Source organism: Belonocnema kinseyi, chromosome 10 (assembly GCF_010883055.1).
Source record: "Belonocnema kinseyi isolate 2016_QV_RU_SX_M_011 chromosome 10, B_treatae_v1, whole genome shotgun sequence".
Classification (NCBI taxonomy): Eukaryota; Metazoa; Arthropoda; class Insecta; order Hymenoptera; family Cynipidae; genus Belonocnema; species Belonocnema kinseyi.
In genome coordinates this window covers 36213262-36219261 of record NC_046666.1, presented here as the reverse complement: position 1 = coordinate 36219261, position 6000 = coordinate 36213262, and positions in this window count along the sequence as shown.

Genomic DNA, 6000 nt, shown 5'->3' with positions numbered 1-6000 from the left:
GAGAACTGGAGATACGTTAAAGATTTAAAATAAAAGTTTAAAAAATACAAAATATAATAAAATATTTGAAAGTTTCTTCAATCATCCACTTATGCTACTGTATAGTCTTTATAAAAATCGAGAATGATCTAATTTAGCGTTAAAATTCTTTTTCTATAATGTTGAATCTTTTGATACAAAAAAGGTAGATACATATTACTATCAGAGACCATAGAAACCTACCTTAACGATATTCTACATCTGTGGTAGTTCGTGCTATGTTTCCACAATATTCTTAATGGCTTCATTAATTATACTACGCAATTTTTTGTAAACAACTTCAAGGTTATTTTTAGTGAAACATTACATTTTTTCGACTGTAAAAACGTTATATTTCAAACGTGTCTAGATGTGTCGATTATAATAATTTAGAACCTTGTAGAATATTTCGACAAAGAGGGGATATTTAATAAATAGAGACAGTAAATCATCTGCAGCATGTATACCTTAGAGAGAAAAATAGATGGGGAGTCATGTATTAAAAAATGTTTGAATACAAAAAATAATTTTATAAAATTTGTAATATTGCAGAAGGCTTTACGATTGAGCGACTCGAAAAATACCAGCAGATTCTTAAGAGGTCCATTTACATACAGTGGATCACTGCAACAGATGTAGAATTTATTGATATAACTAGGATGCGAAATAAACTATTAGCTATGAAGAAAGACGTTATATTTCAACCGTGTCTAGAAGTCTCGATTAGAATTTAGCACCTTGTAGAATATTTCGACATAGACGGGATATATTAATAGATAAAGATGCTAAATGATATGAAGCATGTATAGTTTAGGGAGAAACAGAGATGGCGAGCGAGAGAGAGAAAGAGGGAGAGAGCTATGTATTAAAAATGTTTAAAATCAGAAATAATTTTGTAAGATTACAGAAGGCTTTGCTATTGAGTGACTTGAAAAATGCAAACAGATTCTTAATAGGTCCGATGACATACAGTTGATCACTGTAGCAGATTTAGAATTTTATATTGATATAGCCAGGATGCCAAGTCAGCCATTTGAGATGAAGAAAATAATACAATTTGAAAACGCCTTACTAATATTTATAAAATAAATCAGCTACATAAATATTGGACTTGACTAAGAAACGTTGAAATCATCTTTCACATAATAGAGTAATCTGCTAAAAAAGATTCAATTTATTTTCTTTAAACATTAAAATAAAGCATCATAAATAACAAAAATAAATTCAGCAGTATTAAAATTCAATGCAAGGAAACTGTGAATCAAACATGATAAAAAATGACACAGTGAATATCCGCTTTCTGGAACTTTTTAAATCCAAAGTCAATATAGTTTTTATAGAAATCGAGGATGGTACATTGCTTTCTAGGTAACTAATTTAATTCAGAGATCATAATAGTCAGTCCATAGAAACCTACCTTACCGATATTCTACAGATGCAGTGATTCGTGCTACGTTTCCAGAATCTTCTAAAACTAATGACATCATCATTAAATTTTACTGTGCAATTTTCCGTAAACAACTTTAAGGTTATTGTAAATGACGCATTACATTTCTTGATGTTAAAAAACTGTATGCGCACGTATTGATTATAACTTAAACCTTCTAGAACAATTAGACAAAGAGGGGGGTGTATTAATAGATACAGAGAGAGGTGTGTATTAAAAAATGTTTTAAATAAAAATAATTTTGTAAGATTGCAGAAGGCTTTGCTATTAAGCAACTCGAGAAATACCAAAAGATTCCTAAGAGATCCCTTTGCATACAATAGATCACTGTAACAGATTTAGAATTTTATATTGATATAGCTAGGATGCAAAATAAACGATTAGCAACTAAGACCAGGTAGGTCCCCCTGTAATAATAATATTACATCAACTATTTGAGATAAACATATAATTTGAATAATTTAAATGCTCTTGCTAGCATTTATGAAATAAATCAGGTACATAATTATTAGAGTTGACTGCTACAAACGATGAAATCATCTTTCACATAATAAAGCGATCTGCTGAAAAGATTCAATTTACTGACTTGAAACAATAATACTAAATGCAAGCACACTGTGAATCAAAAATTTAAAGTGAAGTGTTGAACACGTATATTAAAATGCACTATTGTGTATAACAGCTGAAAATCTTGGTTTTTCTTAGAACCAACATTTTGTTTCAAATTGCAATTAAGTAAACCTATTTAAAGGGGCCAGGATTTCAAGTTAACAGAATAAGTAAATGAAAACTTAGTTTGATTAAGAAGAGGTCTTTGGTTAACAGAGGTTACGATGGAGTGCGCCACCATCAGGTACGCTGCTTTCCATATAGTTGTAACCACGCTTCTCCTGTTAAATCTTGTATTCCCTTAAATCAAGGTAACTAAACTATCAAAAATGTGTGTAGAAGAACGAGAAAGAGTAGAGGAGGAGGAGGAGGAGGAGGAGGAGGAGGAGGAGGAGGAGGAGGAGGAAGAGGAAGAGGAAGAGGAGGAGGAGCAGGAAGAAAAGGAGGAGGAGAAGGATGAAGATACAGTAATGGTGTAGTTAAGACATGTAGGTACTGAAAATATTGGATTCAATAATTATATCATCCGAATCGTATGTTGTGTTGAATTTAGATGTGCAAATAAAAGGAGTACAACAGCTTTAAAATAACAACCAAAAAAACTTTAAGAAACTGCAGGTAACACCTTGTTCATGCATACTAAGTGTATCTTCATTCTTTGTACTGCACTCTGCGATGAGTTTGATAAATCCAGTTGAATAGATAATGATTTCTTATTGATAGAATCGTGAACATGCTTTTGTCTCAACTATAGCAACTTAGTAAACTAAAATTTAGTTTCATTAACAAGGGGTCTTTGGTTTACAGCCATTACCATAGAGTGCGCCACAATCAGATATGCTGCTTTTCTTATAGTTGTAACCACGTTTTTTTTCCTGTTGAATCTTGAATGATCCTAAATCAAGTTAAATAAGCTCCTAAAATACATGTAGAAGAATATCAAAATAATATAGGAGTTTGAGAAGGAAGAGAAGGATATGATAATGATTTAGTTATGGTGAATGGGTTCTGAAAATATTAGATAGAATGATAACTTATACTAAATATTTTGTTTTATAAGATGATTTCCTAAACTACAATTAATTCAGGTAAGAGAAATCAATAAATACACATACATTTAACAAAATTAAATTTACTTAACTTATTTCGTTACAATAAACGTTTAAAAATTATATATCAAATTTAAAAGTTATTGCTTACTTTGTACAGTGTTGGTTCCATTTCATCAATGTTAAGAAATATTAATGACAGGAAATCTTAATTAAACAATTACAAAATGTTAATTTAATTACATTTAACTAGTTGCTAAACTAAAAGAATTAATCAATAATACCAACCTCCCGCATTTCATTAACAATTAAAATAATTTCGTGTACATTATTTACGTTTCCAGCTTGTAGATCTTGTAAAGATAATGCAGGGATAAAGAACGGAATCGTACAAGCGATAAAGAAGAAGAGGGTGAAGAAAGAGAAGTTGGAAAAGGGGGCGGGGGTTGAAAAAAGAGAAGTTGGGAAAGAAAGGGGTGATGAAAGAGAAGTTATAAAAGGATGATGGATGTGAGGAGGAGGAGGAGTAGAGGAAAAGTAAGAAGAGTAGGAGGATGAGGAGGTGGAGAAGGAGAAGAGGAGGATGAGGAAAAGGAGGATAGTTAAAGGATAGGAAAAGGAGGATAGAGACTCTGTTAGTGAAAAGATGACTAAAAGTGTAAATGTTTTTTAACTGTTCAGAAGAGAAGTTGGAAAAGAAGGAGGTGAAGAAAGAGAAGCTGGAAAACGAAGATGTATATGAGAAGGAGGAGTAGTAGGAGAAGGAGGATATAAACTCAGATTCCATGAATGAACAGCTATTTTTACTGTGTCAGTGGAAAGATGACTAGCACCTGTTTATGTACCTGATTTACTTCATAAATGCTAGCAAGAGCATTCAAATTATTCAAATTTTATGTTCTTCATCTCAAATAGTTGATGTAATATTATTATTACAGGGGAACCTACCTGGTCTTAATGGCTAATAGTTTATTTTGTATCCTAGCTATATCAGTATAAGATTCTAAATCTGTTACAGTGATCTATTGTATGCAAAGGGATCTTTTAGGAATCTGTTGGTATTTTTCGAGTTACGCAATAGCAAAGCCTTCTGAAATCTTACAAAATCATTTTTGATTCAAAACATTGTTTAACACACGCCTCTCTCTGTATCTATTTATATACCCCCCTCTTTGTCTAATTGTTCTAGAAGGTTCTAAGTTATAATCAATACGTGCGGATACAGTTTTTTAACATCACGTAATGTAATGCGTCATTTACAATAACCTTAAAGTTGTTTACGAATAATTGCACGGTAAAATTTAATGATGAAAATATGAATTTTCAACAAAAAAAAATATAATTTTTCAGAAAATGGTTTAATTTTTCACCAAATCGTTCAATTTTCAAGCCGAACAGACATTTTTTTTACTATACAAGTTAATCTTCAACTAAATAGTTTGTCAACAAAACAGTTCAACAATAGTTCAGTACTTGATTTTTTACCAAAGAAAAAACACTTTTGAACAAAATAGTGAAACTTTCAACAAAATAATTAAATTTTTAAACAAATAGTAGAATTTTTACCCAATGTCAAAAATGGATTTTTCTACGATAAAACATGATTTTTCATCAAAATAGTTGAATTTTTCACAAAATAATTAAATTTTGAATAAAATAACTGATTTTTCAACCTAAAAAAATTAATTCTCAGCAACAAAGTGCAACATTTGATATTTAAGCAAAAAATGATGAAAATTCAATTCAAAACATGATTTTTAATACCAAAGAGACGATTTTTCAACAAATAAAGATTTTTCAGTCATGAAAAACAAAAAGGTTACCTAAATTGTTAAACCTTTAAGCCAAAGGACGAATTTTCGGTAGAAACATTAAATTTTTAGCCAAAAAATATCAATTTTCAGCGAAAAACATAATTTTTAACGAAATAGTTCAATTTTCAACGATAGAGACAAACTATAATTAAAAAAAAAGAAAACAAGTCGCTCAAGTTTCACAAATGCAGTTGAATTTTTAATAAAATAAGATCAGTTTTTAAGAAAATAGTGCAACTTTTAATCAAAAAGATGAATTTTTAACTAAAAATATAAATCGTCAACAAAGAAATGATTCCTTCAGAAAGTAGTTCAAACAAAATTTGTATACGAAATAGTAGTTGAATCCTCAACCAAAGAAGATTAATTTTCAATAAAACCTTTGCATTTTTATTCAAGAAAAATGAAATTTCTACTTATATAGATGATTTTTTTAATCAAAAAGAGAAAATGAAAAAAAAATTGAATATTTGTCCAAAAAGGATTTTAGTTTGACCTTTCAACATCAAAATATAAGTTTCAAGCAAGAAGTAAATTTTATAGAAAGATACCTGAAAAAAGACAAATCTGCAACAAAACAACTGAATTTTTAAACACAAAGGATGAGTTAAAAAATGGTTTAATCTTTAATCTTAGATGTATTTTTATCGAAGAGGGGCGAAATTTCTACTAGAGCAAATTAATTTTTTAATAACAAAAAATTATTTAAAAAGGTTCAATGTCCATCTAAAAAAAGATATAAGATGACCTTTGAACACAAAAATATGAATTTTCAACAAAATGTAAATTTTCTACAAAGCAGTTGGGCTTTCAACAAAGAAGTGGAATTTTCAACCAAAAAGATTGACTTTTTAACAAAATTGTTCAATATACAACCAAAAAGTTGCATTTTTATTCAAGAAAGATGTCATTCTTACTAAAAGGGATACATTTTTCAATTAAAAAGATAATTTTTTATTTAATATTAGAATTTTCAATCAAAAGTGATTTCAATTGACGTTTCGAGACCTAAATATGATTATTATACAAGAAGTACCTTTTTTGTGAATATAATTGAGTTCTG